General features: G+C 33.2%; 1 long non-coding RNA gene and 1 pseudogene across 1 annotated transcript; both read right to left on the bottom strand.

Annotated features, from left to right (window-relative positions):
• Positions 1 to 10,187: 10,187 nt before the first annotated feature.
• On the bottom strand, positions 10,188 to 10,974 carry LOC111408301 (annotated as a pseudogene).
• A 462-nt stretch (positions 10,975 to 11,436) lies between these two features.
• LOC111408183 lies at positions 11,437 to 12,919 on the bottom strand. The gene is made up of 2 exons (XR_002705290.1): positions 12,486 to 12,919; positions 11,437 to 11,899 (listed from the first exon to the last, which is right to left on the bottom strand). It is a non-coding gene; the product is annotated as an uncharacterized LOC111408183 (long non-coding RNA).
• Positions 12,920 to 20,003: the final 7,084 nt, after the last annotated feature.

Genomic DNA, 20,003 nt, shown 5'->3' with positions numbered 1-20,003 from the left:
AGATCAATGGCACAATATATACATCAATTTTATTTTTATGCCTTGTAAAAGTGAATTTACAAATTTTGTTTTCAACTATAGATTAAGACTTGATAATGTAGGTTCTACTATCGAACAATCAAGTGTACAGTTTTAGAGACATGTCAAGATATTGACGTGTATCCACTTTGAGTGATCGCGAATTAGTTCTATTCATGTTGATTGTCCTTTAACATAAATTTCAATTGGTTTTCTCAACTGGGTCCTTAGATTTTAATTTTATCTTGATTGTGTTTCTATATTTTGATTTTGTTTGAATTTATGTCTCTATCGGGGGATCAAAAAGGCTGCAAATCTAAAAAGATCGGGGTTTTACTGTGAAGAAAAATAAGTCGAAGGATCTAGATGTAATAAGGTCCATAGGTTGAAGATTATTTTTTCTTAAAGTAAATCTACAATTTTTGTTTTCAACATTGGATTAAGATTTGATAATGTAGGGTTTGGAATATTTATTTATTGAACAACCATGTGTACAATGTTAGAAACATGTCAGGATATTCACACGTATCCACTTTTACTGATTGCGAGTTATATTTAACTTCATCTCACTTGCCTTTTTATATTTTATTTTGGTTTCAATTTAAGTCTCTATCAGAGGATCAACAAGGTTGGAAATTTAAGAAATTGAGAATTGTATCGTCAAGAAAAAATACAAAGGATCAACTTGAAATAAGGTCCATAGTTTGAAGATCAATGGTGCAATATATGCATTTGTTTTATTATAATTTTTTCATAAAGTAAATCTGCAATTTTTGTTTTCAACAATGGATTAAGATTTAATACTATAGGGTCTGCAATATTTATTTATTGAACAACCGTGTGTACGATGTTAGAAACATGTCAAGATATTCACATGTATCCTTTTTTAGTGATTGAGAGCTATATTTAACTTCATCTACATTGCCCTTTTACATTTTATTTTTGTTTCAATTTAAGTCTCTATCGGAGGATTAACAAGGCTGCAAATTTAAGAAGTTGAGAATTGTATTATCAAGAAAAAAGGCGAAGGATGAACTTGCAATAAGGTCCATAGGCTGAAGACCAATGGTACAATATATGCATTTATTATTATTTTTTTTAAAAGTAAATTTATAATTTTTGTTTACAACAATAGATTAAGATTTAATAATGTTGGGTTTTCCATATATTTATTGAACAACGGAGTGTACAATGTTATTGTCGTTTCAAGATATTCGCACGTATCAACTTTGAGTGATTGCGGGTAAATTCTATTCACGATGATTGTCCTTTAGCATAAATTTCAATTGTTTGTCGCATTTGAGTTGTTAGACTTTAGCTTTATCTCAATTGCATTTTTATATTTTAATCTTGTTTCAATTTACATCTTTATCGAGGGATCAACATGGCTATAAATCTAAAAAGTTGAGGATTGTATTGTCAAGAAAAATAGGTCGCGTAATCAAATTCTAATACGTCCATAGGTTAAAGATCAATGATGCATACAATATATACATTTATTTTATTTTTGTTTTTATTTTTTATTACAGTAAATTTATAAATTTTGTTTTTAACAATTGATTAAGATTTAATGTAGGGTGTACAATATATATTTATCGAACAACCGAGTTTACGATGTTTGGAGACATGTCAAAATATTCACATTATCCGCTTTGAGTGACTTTGAGTTACATATATTCGCAATGATTGTCCTTTAATGTAAATTTCAATTGATTGTCTCAATTGGGTCATTAGACTTTAAGTTTATCTTGACTGCATTTTATATTTTAATTTTATTTCAATTTACGTCTTCACGAGGGATAAACAAGGGTGAAAATCTAAAAAAGTTGGGGATTGTACTATCAAGAAAAGTAAGTCAAAAGATCAAGCTGCAATAGGCCCCATAGGTTGAAGATCAATGGTACAATATATACATCAAATTTATTTTTTTGTTTTGTAAAGGTGAATTTATAAATTTTGTTTTCAACAATAGATTAAAACTTGATAATGTAGGGTCTACCAAATATATTTTATCGAACAATCAAGTGTACGATTTTAGAGACCTGTCAAGATATTGACATGTATCCACTTTGAGTGATCCCAAATTAGTTCTATTCACGTTGATTGTCCTTTAACATAAATTTCAATTGGTTTTCTCGATTGGGTCATCAGACTTTAATTTTATCTCGATTTCGTTTTTATATTTCGATTTTGTTTGAATTTACGTCTCTACATTATTGGGATCAAAAAGTCTGCAAATCTTTAAAGTTGGGGGTTGTACTGTGAAGAAAAATAAGTCGAAGGATCTAGGTATAATAAGATCCATAGGTTGAAGATCAATGGTAAAATATTTTATTTTTTTTTTTTCTTAAAGTAAATCTACAATTTTTGTTTTCAACAATGGATTAAGATTTAATAATGTAGGGTCTGCAATATTTATTTATCGAATAACCGTTTGTCCACTTTGAGTGATTGCAAGTTTTATTTAACTTAATCTCGATTGCATTTTTATATTTTATTTTTGTTTCAATTTAAGTCTCTTTTGGAGGATCAACGAGGTTGCAAATTTAAGGAGAATTGTATTATCAAGAAAAAAGACGAAGGATCAACTTACAACAAGGTCCATAGGTTGAAGATCAATGGTACAATATATACTTTTATTATTATTACTATTATTATTTTTTAAAAGTAAATTTATAATATTTGTTACGACAAATAGATTAAGATTTAATAATGTAGGGTCTACCATATTTATTTATTGAAGCACAGAGTGTACAATGTTAGAGACTTGTCAAGATATTCACTTGTATCCATTTGATTGATTGAGAGTTAATTCTATTCACTATGATTGTCCTTTAGTATAAATTTCAATTGGTTGTCTCAATTTGGTCATTAGACTTTAGCTTTATCTTGATTATGTTTTTATATTTTAATTTTGCTTCAATTTACATCTTTATCGAGGGATCAGCAATGCTGCAAATCTAAAAAGTTGAGAATTATACTGTTAAGAAAAATAGGTCACAGACTCAAGTTTAATAAGGTCCATAGGTTGAAGATCAATGATACAAACTATTTATACATTTATTTTATTTTTATTTTTTATCGAAGTAAATTTATAATTTTTGTTTTCAATCGATAGATTGAGATTTAATAATGTAGTGTGTCCAACATATATTTATCGAACAACCGAGTGTACAATGTTGGAGATATGTCTAAATATTTACATGTATCCACTCTAAGTGATTTCAAGTTATATTTAACTTTATCTCAGTTGCGTTTTTATATTTTAATTGTATTTCAATTTATGTCTCCATCTGGGGATAACCAGGCTAAAAATCTAAAAAGTTTAGGATTGTACTGTCAAGAAAAATAGGGGTAGGTTCAACTTGTATTAAAGTCCATAAGTTGAAGATCAATATACAATATATACATTTATTTTATTTTCATTTTTTCTAAAATTAAATTTATAATTTTTTTTTTTTTACAACAATAGATTATAAGATTTAATATTATAGGTTCTACCATATTTATTTATTGAACAGCAGAATGTACAATGCTAAGAGACATGTCAATATATTCACATGTATCCAGTTTGAGTGGTTGCAAATTAATTCTATTCACGAGGATTGTCTTTTAACATAATTATCTATTGGTTGTGTCAATTAGGTCACTAGATTTTAAATTTATCTAGATTGCATTTTTATATTTTAATTTTGTTTTAGTTTACATCTCCTTCAGGGGATCAATAAGGCTGCAAATCTAAAAGGTTGAGGATTGTACTATCAAGAAAAATAAGTCAAAAGATTAAGTTGTAATATGGTCCACAGGTCAAAGACCAATGGTACAATATACACATTTATTTATTTTAATTCTTTTTAGAAGTAAATTTATAATATTTTTTTTTTCAACAATAGATTGACATTTAATTATGTAGGGTCGACCAAATTTATTTATGGGATAGCCAGATGTACGATATTAGAGACATGTCAATATATTCACATGTATATACTTTGAGTGATCGTGAGTTAGTTTTACTCACGATGATGGTCCTCCAACATAAATTTCAATTGGTTGTCTCAATTGGGTCATTAAATTTTAACTTTATCTCGATTGCATTTTACGCTGTGGGAGTTTACCTATATAATGACACAACAATCCAAGACAAATTGTACTCGACGTGTTCGACATCAAAAAACCCTAACAACCGAAGTCGCTTTCTTTTTTGTTTTGCTCAACATTTTCCTTAAAATGCTTCGACCGCTTTTGCGTACTTTTTTCTGAAAAGTTGCTACACTATTTGTGGGAGGTTATGTGTGGATGAACTAGAAGTATATTCAGGTGGGGCAGAGGCAGCTGGGGATTTAAGGTGGTGGTGGCAATGCAGTGCGACGGTGAGTGATGGAGGATTGAGGCTGAGGGTAGGAATGTCAACGAGCTAAGTTGAGCCGGCTTGCGAACCGAAACTTGAGCTCGTTCGAGTAAAAATGTTCGGACTTTTTTTGGCTCATGCCAAGTCGAGCTTTTGCTTAGTTAAAAAATTTAGGCTCGAGCTAAGCTGAGCTTTAGCGAGCCTAGCCGACTCTTTTTTTTTAATTCATGACAAATCTAACAGTTTTTAAACAATTTAAAATTTGTGTAATTTATACGAATTATAATTTCTTGATTGAAGTAAACTGATATGAAACTCAAAATTTTAACTCATACTTATAGAAAAAACATATCCGTTTCAATCAAATTTGAATTTCAAATTTCAAATTTGAAATTTAAAAAATATATCAAAGCTGCTACCTTAAAGGTAGAAGTCTTGAATGTAGTCGACTGCTGCCTTAATTGTTAAGGCATTAGGCATTCACTTTTCAGCGCTACCAAACTGGGCCTCAATTTTTTTTTTACAAGCCGTGCCATCTGACTAGGGGTGGGCGAGGGTCCGTTCGGTTCTAAAGAGAACCGAGCCGAACCAAAATTTTCGGGTATTTAGTAAATGGAACCGTCGGTTCCAAATATAATTATAGAACGGTTCGGGTTCGGTTCTGTACTATAGTTAAATTTTTTAACATTTATAACGACATTATATAAATACAATTAGTGACACGTTCAATGATTTTGAAATGTCAGAGACTAGTAGACTATCTTGTTCAAATGACGCTACGGTCAAAATTTCGGTTGGCGGAGGTCATAGCTTCGATTGGAGGTCACAGCGTCGGTCGACGATTGTATAGGTTTTGGAATGTCAGCAAGGCTGCGAGAATCAAGACAGAGTTATGCACTTTAGTGTAGGTATTTAGGGTTATTTAGTGGGTTGGATGTTGTTGGGCTAAGAAATGAGACAATAAAATGGGTAATTGGGCCAAAAATTAAAAAATTAGAAATGAAACAAATTATTCGGCCAAAAATTTGAATTTAGAAATTGTTAATTTGTTTAGAAAAAAATTAAAATTAAAATAATTTGATTTATTCAATATAAAAAAAATTAGAAAGATTCAGTTCTTATTCGGTTCATGGTTTAGAACCGAGAATCGAACCGTACCTGTCGGTTCTAAATTCAGATACCCGTTCGGGTATTTAATTTGACAAGAACCGTCGGGTTCGATTCGGTTCGGGAGATTTGCCCAGCCCTACATCTGGCTTGACGAATCGCCCTAAAATGGGGCTTAGCCCGAGCCTCGACTTGGTTTTTTCGAGTTACGAGTCAGGTTGACTTAAGATTTTCACAAACCGAGCCACTATCCATCCAACTCGACGAGCTAAATTTACACTCATATCTCAGGGTGAAGAAGAATCAGTATAACACTATTGGGAGTTTTTATTTATTTATTTTGGTTTTTCTAATTTAGGGCCTGTTTGAGTCACATTATTCCAAAAAAATACATTTTTTAAATAGTGATTTGACATCATTTCAACCACACTTTCTTCAATAAAATAATATTACATGCAGATCAAAAAGTTTTCCTTATTTTTTAACTACACATTTCCCATCAATACACTATTCAAGAATGCATTATTATCAAAATAATGTGGCTCAAACATCCCCTTAATTTTTAACTCATTTTATGCGAAAAATTATGTAGCTACTATAATTGTTTAAAATGTGATGAAACTTAATTTTCTTGGTCAACCAATGATAGATTAGATGGTTTCCTCCATCTGGGCTCTAAACGTACGCATTTGAAAGGTTTAGGACCGCGATTGAAAAATGAAAGGTTAAAGAAGAATCTACATCATTTTAAAAGGCTTGGGGCCACAACTACAATGTTTCCAAAAAGTAATTGTGTTTGGACCACTTCTTTGATAGATAAAATTTCACTGAGCCCCATTTGATATAGTTTGAATAATTGATTAAAGTTAAGTAAAAATCAATAATTAATGTGGAATCCAACAAACCACAACTTTTCAGCATATTTCATCAACTTTTATTAAAATTTACCAAAAATCTAATTTTTTGTTAGACCAAACAAGTGCTAGTATTCGAGCTTATATGGAATGTTTTTATTTTTTGCAGTTGGGAAACATTTAAATCTTATATATTTGGCAAATTTACTTTGTATATTATTAATCTAAATTATCAAGGACCATAATTTCAAGGCCAATCAGAAACCGAAGTATATACATCTAGGAATCAAATATTCACTTATTCACTTTGGGTGGCTGCCAGTTAATTCTATTATCAGTGATAGTACTTTGAACATAATTTTTAAAATTGGTTACGTTAAGTGGTAATTGGATCACTATAATTTAATTTTGTAATAATTTGGTCATAGCTTTTCAAAGTTGTCTCAATTTAGATCACTTTCTTAATTATGCCGTATTGTATAACACTGGACACTGACTTGATCATTAAATACTAATGTCCATCTTACTTGGCTATAATAGAATAAAAAAACTTAGGGTGTGTTTGATTGGGTGGAAATGGAATTGAAATTGAATTTTCCAACTTTAGGTGTTTGATACAATTTTTCTTTTCTTTTTTTTCAGGGAATTCGAATTCTAGGTTGTCTTGAAGTTTGGAATTTTCTTGGGTTTTAAGGAAAATCAATTCCTACCATATATGGTGGGAAATTGGTTTTCATACCCACTATAGCACTTTTTTTCCTTTTTTTTTTTTTTTTTTTAACAATGGAAACAAATTTTAAGAATTATTGTAAAAAAAATATTTCCCTTTAAATGACAATTTTCATATAAAATAAAGTCAAACGAACACCAAAAGATAGATGATTTCTTGAATTTATTTATTTATTTTTTGTGTTGGCAATGGAAACAAATTTAATCCCCAATACCAGTAAAATTTATCCATTTAATTGACAATTTTCATATAAAAAAAATTATTTAAAAAAATAAGCCTTTTTTTTCTTTTTTTTTTTTTTTTTTGTAACAATGGAAACAAATTTTAAGAATTATTGTAAAAAAAATATTTCCCTTTAAATGACAATTTTCATATAAAATAAAGTCAAACGAACACCAAAAGATAGATGATTTCTTGAATTTATTTATTTATTTTTTGTGTTGGCAATGGAAACAAATTTAATCCCCAATACCAGTAAAATTTATCCATTTAATTGACAATTTTCATATAAAAAAAATCAAACGAACACCAAAAAAACACTTTTATTTTAACATTTTCCACGTGAAAAATTATACCAATCAAACACAATAATTAATAATTCTCAGGAAAACAATTCTAGGCATTCAATTTCTTAAAATTCGTTTTCTAGACAATTGAATTACATCTTTACAATCAAACGGACCCTTATGATTTGTATTATTTTTAGTCCACAAGTCTAACGCATAACATGAGTTTCTTCAATTGAATCACTTATTCCAGGTCCCCCCTCTTTTTGGGTATGAAAATATAGCATAGACTTTAGTATGTGACAACCACGACCGTTCGTGTCTGACTTCGAACGCTGACAGAATTGAACCTAAAAGCCTGAATCATAAAAGAGTTTAGTATATATAGTGATCCATTCGATACAGAATTAAAATATAACCCTTGTTTGATCCTCATAATTTTCAAAATATATTTTTCTCTTTCTTATTTTTAATCATACATTCTTCAATAAAATAATAGTGATTTGATTGATTCAAAATGAAATATAATTACTCTTTTGAAAATTGAATTAAAATATAGTGACTACTAATGTAATTGACCCAAGTAGTTGCACTATAAATGACACCGATCGAAGCTAGGCACATCAACAATCAAGTCTCTCTCTTCTCAAGTCTGCCACTCCCTTGCTGGGTAGATCTTGCTCATTTTATTTTCTGTATTTCTCTATCGGCTTTTTGTTTGCAATGCCTATATCCTCAGCGGTGCATAAACCGTGGTTAATCAGTCGCAAAAGTGGTATGGCGAAAAGCCGACTACTCTTTTGTAGTTTTATCCACAAATTTCTTATAAATTTTCCTTTCAAATCTAGTGGTTTTAATTCTCCATTTGCGAGGGGAGTTTCGTTGTCGAACGGTGCAGACTACGATTACCTTGCTGATTTGAAAGGAAATCATGGGAATGAGAAGCAGCAATCAACTCCTCAAAATAAAGATGTTGAAGGAGTAACATTAGCAGTCACGTGTCCGCACTGCGGAAAGTCGTACTGTGCGCATGCAAAGTTCAATGTCAACAATAACGCCCAATCTGGAGAAAATTATAAAAAGTAATATGTAACACTGGAGTTCCATCTCGTTAATGTAAAATGTCATATGTGGATCTCCTCTATTGTGACGTGAGCAAATAATTAAATAAATAAGTACTTGTGAAGTTTTTATTTTTAAATCAGTTATAAATTGTGTTTAGATTGGTGATTGGAGTTGAATAAAATGTAATGCTATTGTGTAAGTTTGCGTAATAAATTTGCTGCACAATCTCCATTCTTAGCATAATGAGGAAGTTGTATCACGACATTATATATGAACTCACTGAGAGTGAACAATCTAACTATTCCAAAATATAACTATTTTATTTCTTTCTTCATCTTTTCGTTTTAGTTTAATAATTCAAGACGTAATCCCAAATCCAAATTTAGCCCCTGTTTGATTGTGATTAAAATTTAGATTTTAATTTAAATCAAAGTCAACAATTAATATCAACCACATATTTTAAGCAATCCACAATTGTTCAATCATACATTCCATTAACTTTTATTATAATCTACTAAAAGTCTAATTTTAATTCCCACCAAATAAGTTTTTCTTTAATTAACTTTCTCGTGGCAAATTTCATTTTTTGACCATTAAATGAGTAAAAAGTTTGATTGATCACCAAACTTAGCACAATGTCACAATGTGGTCACTGAACTTCCGTTTGCTGCTCAACAGTCACCGAACTTACAAACATACCACTCCATCCATCACCCGTTGCCCCATCCATTTGAACCCATCTCACGTGGCTTGACGGCAGGCGATGTGGCTGTCGATGACGTCAAACTCAACCACGGTGGACCCGATTTCACAGCCAAAACACGACCCTTCACCATTTCCCAACCCATAAATCTCTTATCCCTAATTCGAACACCCAGCCCTAGATAGATTTCCTTCCAAATCCTCCCCCAAATCGATTCTTCCACACCTCACAGGCAAAATTGCCAGAAGTTCTTTGCCATCACAGGAACACCAGACGCAGGTCGTGTCGTCGTCTTCGTCTTCCTAGCAACTACATACTGATTGTGTTCACGAACCCACATACCGGCAGATGAAGGTTTTCAAAACGCGAAAGAGGTGAAGAGGTAACATCTTGAAGTTCCATGTAATGGCCTGAATGTGAAATTGGTGCCTGGTTTGAGAATGAACATTTTTTTATGTTGAAGTTGATTGGTAATCTACTACTAGCATATGAAATAAATAGAACTGTCGGTCCCCTTTTCTGTAATGTTATTGAATTCTATTCAAAGAATTTTGATCTCTAAGGGAGCTACTACTGATAATCATTCTTATTGTTGGTGTCCAAACATTCTCTTTAAGCTTATACTGCTATTGATAATCATTCTGTGCAGCATCGATTTCTTTATCTATTGTGTTAATGGTTTTTGACTGCTAGTATTATTACTTTTGGTGGATTGAACGTTACAACATGAATGCGCATAATGGGTGTAAATTGCACAATTCTTTTTGTCATGGAAGCTGATATGCTATCTTAATTTAGTGTGAATGTTTATTCAAAAACATGTTTGGATTGAAACATTCCGTTGGTATCCAGTACCTTTTTTTTTTTTTTCCCTATTTGGGTGCACTCTTAACAGATTATATACGTTTTGGTGTTGTGTCTGGTGTATATGGTAGTAAATGGTTATTCCCCAGATTATACAAGCCTGGCAGCAGAAACCAATCACTATCTGAAGTGCCATTTAACTTTGAGGCCATTGGTATTATCCGGACAATTGGCTGCCCGTGGTGTAAGTAGTAATGGGTTACATCGTACACCACATAACCCAGTAGACCACCTCCAAATATTGTAGGAGCTGTAGAAGTAGCTATAAATTTTATCAAGTTCCAAATTGGCACCAAGAGAATAGCAATTGCAACAGGAGGAGGGAAGACAAGGCCTAGACCATCCATGGGGTGCTTATGATGACAACCATGAAGAAGATAATGAATGGTGTTTCCCCAGTAGTTGTTTGTCTAGAAGCGAAAAGGGAAACAGCGTACAGTGTATTCTAGCATTGTCCAAGTGAAGATGCCAACTGCCATCACCAATGTCACTTGAGGTATTGTAAGCTCCATTCTAATGGATTTCAAGATGAACCAGAAAACAACTGGGAGCCAAATGAGGGAAAATACATAACACTTTGCGAGTGTCAAAAACTCCTAAAAATCACTTTCAAAAAATCGAGGGCCTTCCTTGCTCACAATTGACTGGTAAACCCACTCCTGATAAGCCTTCTTATCCACAAGGGAAGAGGAGTTACAGAGGATATAGGGATAGAGAAGGAAATAGCTCTGCGAATTCTTTCGTTTTAGTAGTTCAATATGTTTGTAATCATGCTTTTGGAGTTAATGTAGTTGATGTATCTATTGATGCAACTTTTGGAGTTTATGTAGCTTTATTTGTGTTGTTATTAACAACTGATTCGAACTAGAATGCATGTATTGTTGATTTTGGAGTTAATGTAGTTTTTGTATCGTTGCCCCCAAAGTTTGTACTTGCATGCCTATAACAAAAATTAGTTTGTTCTCTTACGTGATCTCTTTCAGTCAAATTATAAAACTATGAAAAGGAGACAAACGACAACTTACATTCACTAATGGTTCATGGCCAACGAAAGTCTTGCAACCTCATATTTCACATATGGTGTGCGACATTTCACTGGAATTGAACTTCTACAAGCAACATCACTCGTGAAAGTAGAAAACTTCAAGCTAGTAAAAGACCATATTCAACATAACATCTCTCATTACAAGACACCAATTGTGAATCAAAAGAAAGTGTAATATTTGCGGACGTTTAACATACAAAACAAAAATTTGCTGATTTCAATTGACAAAAACTTCACAGCAAATGAGTAGCAAGACGTGACAAAATCCAGTTGACATGGGAACAAAATTCGGTTAACATTGTCTGAGATACTTACACAATATAAAATATCCACAAATACACATGATGGTATTGCCTAAACATCTAACTTATAAACAACAAGGGAATATGAATGTCTGTCATTGCATGAAGAACGCATCGAAGTGGCCATCCAACAGTCCACAAGTCAGCTATATCGTGCCCTTTCACTCTCAATCTTGAAGATTCAGCCTCAGCTATGTCTTGCAACTCATCAACCAAAGTGGCTGCTGGTCTAGATCTAAGCATACCAGTTTGTGTTTCTCCCGCAGCCATAGGCATAGGCATGAATTGCATTTGACGTTCTTCATGCACATTATCGCTTGATAAGCCCCTACCCCCTCTTGCGTCTATCAATTTACCCTATAAAATCAAACAAACAAAATCAATCCGTAATGTATAATAACGACCAGATTTCATGAAAAATTAAAAGTACACAGTTCATAAGTACAGAAAACAATAAACCTAACTCATGATCTGCAAAGAACGTGAAAACAATTATTTCACCTCTGGTTTAAACATTTAAACTAAATAACTTTCTTTGCTCATTCAGTAGAAAAATTAAACTACCAACCAATGCATCTACAACTGTATGAATTCCATGTTCAGATTCAGGCCACAAATTATAGAGTGATTATAGAGGGATTTCATCGAAGTACATTGGAAAAGAATATCTGCTAACATGAGAATCTGTAATAAAACTTATTACACCAAAGTTCCCAACAGTATGCAGCTAAAAATCTTAGGAACATTAGACATATTACTCGTGTAATCCACCCATCAACCACTCCAAAAATAACAAAAGGTTTCAAACAAAGAGCATTTTCAAACCAACAAAAAACTCAATTTCTGTAAAATTTTTAACATGTAACTAAATCAACCTAATCGATCACTAAACATCCTAAGTGAAGAAGGGTTACAAATACATGATTCAAATGGAATTTCTCACCTAGTTTAATAAGTCACCTTCATCGCTCACGGTTGGTTGGGCTCCTGGGGTTTCCTCCTCCGCATTTTGAACGTTAAGGTAATGGGATGTAGTTCGAAGTTTATGGGTGAAAATCACTTGCATCCAGGGATGGTGTCCATTGGAAGATGAAGAACTTCTAGCAATTTCGTGTGGAAGAATCGACTTGGGGGAAGATTTGGAAGGAAATCGATCTAGGGCTGGATGTACAAATTAGAGATGAGAGATTCATGGGTTGAGGGAAATGGTGAAGGTCGTCTTTTGGCTGTGAAATCACATCCACCGTGGTCGAATTTGACACCATCGACAGCCATGTTGCCTGCCGTCAAGCCACGTGAGATGGGTTCAAACGGCGGGGAAAGCGAGTGATGGATGGTATGTTAGTAAGTTCAGTGACTATTGAGCAGCAAACGGAAGTTCAGTGACCACATCATGACATTGTGCTAAGTTTGGTGATTAATCAAACTTTTCAACTCCCATTTAAATTCATTTCTACTTTTTTTTTTTGTTGAAAATATATTAATTATACCTCACTAATAAGTATGTAATTGCTTTGTACTGAAAATTTCAAACCAAAACTGCAATACATTTCTCTAGCTGGGCCGACGGCATCTCCGAAGACTCCCCAAATACAAAATGTTCTTTATTTCATAAAGTCAATACTTAAAAATAAATTCCAAGAAACTCTTTATTGTAACTTTTTAGAACTCCAAATTTGGCTCTCTTTCTTAGTTTATAATGATGCATTTAATAAACTACGGATTTCAATATTCTACTGCTAAAATTATTTAAAGAATAAGATTTAAATGGATTAGGCGATTAGCTATTGACATATAAAAATTACGTCAAGTAAAATCTTGAAAAAGTAAAATGAAATGTCAAATAGAAAGCATTATTTTGGTGTATAAAAAAAAATTACTAGCGAAATCTAAAAGTTCTCTCTATTATACTTAAGATATTAATTATAAATATAAGAATAATGCTATTTGTACATATACAAATTGTTTCGTGGATAGATGATGCGTAAAAAAGGGTGAAAATGTTCTTTTTTATTTATTTGGTTAAAGAAATTTTGACGCAGCCATATCTCATTAGATCATGTCTATGTATATAAATCCATAAGTTGTAATGTATATGTAGCACAACTTTAAATATAAAGTCTTTTGGATATGCTATGATATGTCCTAATGAAACAGTGAGAAACCAATTAATATAAATTATGTGCGATTTTGGCTATGTATGGAAAGTCTTGCATGTATTATACTACTATATGATTGTTGAGAAATTACAACTGTGAACGATATAATTTTTAATTTAAATGGACAACAATTTCTGAAGACAAAAACATCACAACGAAGTAGAGTTTAAGCCCAGAATTTTTAAAAATTGAGAGACAACTAACAATACAGAGTTGAGAGACATATATTCTCAGTGTTTTCTAGGTACTATAATTTCTTATATCAATATTGTTTCTCTTTTGATTTAAAAAGAGTTATTATATTCTTCTAATATAATGAAATTCCTTTTACTAGCCTTGGAACATTTAATACTTAGACTACTTCAAAAAGCAACGAACAATGTATGGAGATTAAACGGCAATTTTAGTTGTGATTGAGAAACGTATTTCACTACTAGCTAGAGGAACAATAGAGTAACATATCGAGGTTGTCTTAAGGAAGAAGTGGTAAAAATAGGGTGAAAGTTCTGTTAGAATGGCATTATAAGGTTGGCTTCATCGGAAAAGTCAAAGACCCCTAGTGGTTAGACAATTTATGGCTCAGCCTCGAGTTGAATACTGGAAGATTGTTATGCATGTGATAATCAAACTAAAAATGAGCACTTATAATAACATACTTAATTACTTATCATTGTTCAAATAATTGTGACAAATATCCAGCAGAATTTGTCCATGGAAATAAGAAATAGAAACTTTCGCCACTTGTTTTGAACTACAAAGCACGACTCACTTGGCAAATCGAGTGGATCAGGGCAATCCATATATAACCTATATTTTAGCACTGCACCTGCATATATAGTGAATGGACGCTAAGCATGAACAGCAACAAGTCTTGATCATTTCTTTCTTGTATATTCATTTTATTGCAAAAATGTAAACAGTGAATTAACTGATTGTCCAAAAAATATATGGAACTCTGGGAAATCTACTGAATTTTGTTGGTACCCACTGTATTTCAAAAGGTTTGTTAAATGATCTAAAGAGGCATGGTGAGATGAAAGTTATTCAACATGAATGACAAGAAGCTAATGCTTATCCCATTAAGGGTTGAATTCTCAAAATGTTTTTATATAAAAGTAAATAACTTCCAAATAGGATTATTAAACTGCTCAGCTCTTCTGTAATATATTGTATTCAAATGAATAACCAGTTACCATAAAATTCTGGTACTTTTAGATCTTCAGCTAATCAATGCTGATTACATTTTTCCCTGCCTTGTCCTTTCTTCAAAAGGTATAAAATGCAGAACCCACTCCAAGAAGTAATCCTACCGATTCAGCCTGCAGCAGGGCTAAGAGATGACAATAATATACTTTAATGCATATTGTGCCTAAATTATTATTGACAGAAACCGGAAGACCTGGAACTGAGGTTGCTAATTCAAGTGAAGTCAAAGTTCTTGGAAGAACTGCGAGTTAATATAGTCAATGGTCACTGAACTTCACTATAAGTTACTATTTGCTCACCGAATTATAAAATGTTACTATTTGCTCACTGAACTTTACTATAAATAACTACTCGCTCACCGAAATTTAAAAGGTTACTTATTATTCATCCAAATTTGTACAAAGTTACCCATCAATCGTCCATATCATTTCTATGAGTGTTACATATTGCAAAGTTTAGTGAACAACGAGTAACTTTATTCAAATTTAAGTGAGCAATGAGTAACCTTTTAAATTTCGATAAGTAAGTAGTAACCTATAACAAAGTTGAATGAGCAACACGTAACTTTTTAAAGATCGGTGAACAAGTAGTAACCTATAATAAATTTCAGTGACCATCCATTAAATTATCTCAAGAACCGCAAAGACACAAACTTGGCACTTATAAAGCTGTGGGCTCTTATAATTAACCAAATATACAGAAAAGGTTAAAACAATATGATAGCGATTCTTGCCCATTAATATATTATGAATTCAACTATCCATTATACCTAATAGAATAAAGATGGCTCGTACATTGATGTAATACTGTACCTTTTCCTCTTCTTAATATGATCTAATAGATCATTTTCTCGTGTTAAATATGCAGTATGTATTATTGCATGAAGATAATAAATGTATTGCCACGGATACTGGAATCAAAGAAGACGGCGAAGTATGGACGGACAAAGCAAAAGGAAGCAGATCTGGTATATAGGTTTTCAAAGCAGTGGGGAGATAAAGATAAAGATATTAGCAGATTGGGTACTTAATGGAGATTTCATTTTCGGTGTTCTGTGTGTATCACATGCTTCATGTAATTAGGGAAACTTACTAATACAATACGAATACATAGTAGAAGAAAAAGTAAGATGCCGACCATTATATAATTACGAAAAACCAGGCAATATATTTGTTAAGAAATATAGGATTATTAATTATTTATTAAGGGTAGAATAGTCCTTTTTAGTTTCCTTTGTTTAGCATATATATATTCTCTTTGTATTTAGGTTAAACAATCTTTTAGCATTTAATTAATTAATGTAGTATCAATGAAACCCTAACCTCCTCCTTTTTCTTCTTTATTTTCTTTGGATTGTTTAACATGATATCAGAGCCACATGTTATAGGACAAAACTTAATCTTAAACACAGCTTTCTGCAATCTGTTAAATCTGGTATTTCTGCAATCTAGTATCCTGCAATCTGTTAAATCTGGTATTTCTGCAATCTGTTTTTTTTATCATGGCTACTGAAAGAGACGATTCCCTTCAGTCTGTGAGTGTGAGGTTGGATGGAAAGAATTATTCGTATTGGATTTACATGATGAGAAATTTTCTTAAGGGTAAAAAGATGTGGGGATTCATTAGTGGAACTTCTGTGAAACCTGAGAATACCTATGAGGGTTATGCTGCTTTGATAGATGCCTGGGAATCAAACAATTCAAAAATTATTACTTAGATTAACAACTTTGTCGAGCATTCCATAGGTAGAGAGTTGGCGAAGTATGAGACAGCAAAGGAGGTTTGGGATCATCTGCAAAGATTATTCACTCACTCAAATTTTGCAAAGCAGTATCAATTGGAGAATGATATATGAGCTCTTCATCAGAATAATATGAGTATTCAGGAGTTTTATTCTGCTATGACAGATCTTTGGGATCAATTGACCCTTACAGAATCGACAGAATTAAAGGCATGTGCTGCCTATATTGCTCATAGAGAGTGGCAACGGTTGGTACAATTTTTAACGGCACTTCGCAGTGATTTTGAAAGACTTAGAGGTTCAATTTTGCATCGTTCTCCATTTCCTTCTGTTGACTAAGTTGTCAGCGAGTTATTGGCTGAAGAAATACGTCTTAAGTCTTATGCTGAAAATGGAATTCTTTCTGCTTCTAAGCCTTCTGTATTAGCAGTGTCTTCTAAACCATCCTCTAATAATCAAAATAAGCCTTACACAAGGGTTGCCTTTGACGAGTGCAGTTTCTATAAGCATAAAGGTCATTAGAAGGCTCAGTGTCGTAAGTTGAGACAGTCAAATCAATTACAGCAGCAATCTCGAGCTTGGAAGCCTGGCAACCAATCACGATCTAATGCTCATAGACTACCACAATCTAATACTGCAATAGTAGCTTCATCAGGTCCTATCACCGATCCTTGTACTTTGGCTGAGCAATTTCAGAAGTTTCTTTCCTTACAACCTCAAGCTATGTTTGCTTCTTCCATAGGTCAGTTGCTTCATAGTTCCTCAGGTATGTCACATTCTGTATGGGTCTTGGATTCTGGTGCTTCACATCATATGTCTCCAGATTCTTCGTCTTTTGCTTTTGTATCCCCTTCGTCCTCTATTGCTGTCATGACTGCTGATGGCACTCCTATGCCATTAGCAGGTGTTGGTTCTGTTGTCACACCTCACGTGTCCCTTCCTAATGTTTATCATATTCCGAAACTCACATTAAATCTTGCTTCTGTTGGTCAGTTATGTGATTCTGGTAATTTAGTCACATTTTCCTCTTCTTCTTGTTATATGTAGGATCTGCAGTCTCAGAAGCTGATTGAGACAGGCCGTAGGAAGGGTGGACTATATATTTTGGATGAGCTAAAAGTGCCAGTTGCTGGCAAAATTTACACCCTTGTGATATTTTTGATTGTACTGGATGCAAACTGGCAAAATTTTCAGCTTTACCTTTTAATCGAAGTATTTCTGTTTCTTTTTATCCATTTGATTTGATTCATTCTGATATATGGGGGCCTTCTCCTGTTTTCATAAAAGGAGGGTCTCAATATTATGTTTCTTTTATTGATGATCACACTCGTTATTATTGGGTTTATTTAATGAAACATCGTTCTGAATTTTTTGAGATATACTTAGCCTTTAAACTCAATATTCTGCTGTTATCAAATGTTTTAGGTGTGATTTGGGTGGGGAATACACTTTTAATAAATTTTGTGAGCTGCTTGCTTTAGATGAAACTATTCACCAAACTTCGTGTACAGATACTCCTGAGCAAAATGGTGTTGCCGAAAGAAAATATAGGCACATTGTTGAAACTGTACGTTCTCTCTTGTTGTCTGCATCTATCCCTAGTGTGTTTTGGGGTGAAGCTATTCTTACTGCTGTAGGTTTGATTAATACAATTTCATCTTCTCATATTTCAGGGTTTTCTCCTTTCGAAAAGTTGTATGGGTATACCCCTGATTATTCTCTCTTTAGAGTTTTTGGTTGTACTTGTTTCGTTCTTCGTCCTCATGTAGAATGCAACAAGTTGTCATCTCGATCTGCAATTTGTGTCTTTCTTGGTTATGGTGAAAGTAAAAAGGGGTATCGTTGTTTTGATCCAATAACTCAGAAACTTTATGTGTCTCGTCATGTTGTTTTTCTCGAGCATATACCTTTCTTTTCTATTCCATCCACTACTCATAATCTGACTAGATCTGATCTTATTCGTATAGATCCTTTTTCTGACAATCCTGATAGTTTGTCTTCTCAGGAGCCTACTACTTCAAATGTCCATTCTCATGTTCCTACCCCTTGTCTTTACAACCAACTCGTACTAATCATTCCGTAGGTACTGACACTTTACTCTCCGGCACACCTGAAGCGTCCTCTTCTCCTACGGTCCCTCAAGCTCCGTCTGAGATTGTGGATCCGCCTCTACGTCAATCCATACACATTCGTAAGTCTACAAAGTTACCAAATTTTGCTTATTCTTGTTATTCTTCATCCTTTTCTACCTTTTTAGCTTCTATTCATTGTCTCTCTGAGCCCTCTTCCTATAAAGAGGCAATTCTTGATCCTCTTTGGCAGTAAGCTATGGATAAGGAACTTTCTGCTTTGCATAAGACTGGTACTTGGGATTTGGTTCCTTTACCTTCTGGTAAGAGTGTGGTTGGTTGTCGTTGGGTGTATAAGATCAAGACTAATTCTGATGGATCAATTGAGCGATACAAAGCTAGGTTGGTTGCAAAGGGATACTCTCAACAATATGGTATGGATTATGAGGAGACATTTGCTCCTGTTGCAAAAATAACTACTATTCGTACTCTTATTGCAGTAGCTTCGGTTCGTCAGTGGCGTATCTTTCAACTTGATGTTAAAAATACCTTCCTGAATGGAGATCTTCAAGAAGAGGTTTATATGGCACCCCCTCTTGGTGTTTCACATTATTCTGGGTATGTTTGCAAGTTCAAGAAATCGTTGTATGGTCTCAAACAAGCACCTCATGCTTGGTTTGAGAAATTTTCTGTTGTGATCTCTTCCCTTGGATTTGCTTCTAGTAGTCATGATTCTGCTCTTTTTGTTAAGAGCACTGATGCAGGTCATATCATTCTATCTTTATATGTTGATGACATGATTATTACTGGTGATGATATTGATGGTATTTCAGTTTTGAAGACAGAATTAGCTAGACAGTTTGAAATGAAAGATTTGGGTTCTCTATGATATTTCTTAGGTATTGAGGTAGCTTTCTCACCCAGAGGTTATCTTCTTTTTCAGTCGAAATATGTTGCAGATATTCTTGAGCGGGCAAGACTTACTGATAATAAGATTGTTGTTACTCCAATTGAGGTTAACGAGAAGTATTCTTCTTCTGACGGTTTACCTTTGTCAGGTCCTACTTTATACCATACTATTATTGGGAGCTTGGTATATCTCACTATTACTCGTCCAGATATTGCATATGTTGTTCATATTGTTAGTCAGTTTGTTGCTTCTCCCACTACAGTTCATTGGGCAGCTGTTCTTCGCATTTTGCGATATCTTCGAGGTACAGTCTTTCAGAGTCTATTACTTCCATCCACCTCTTCCTTGGAGCTGCGTGCATACTCTGATGCTGATC

Source organism: Olea europaea, chromosome 13 (assembly GCF_002742605.1).
Source record: "Olea europaea var. sylvestris chromosome 13, O_europaea_v1, whole genome shotgun sequence".
NCBI classification, from domain to species: domain Eukaryota; kingdom Viridiplantae; phylum Streptophyta; class Magnoliopsida; order Lamiales; family Oleaceae; genus Olea; species Olea europaea.
This window is presented reverse-complemented; position numbering and strand designations above follow the sequence as displayed.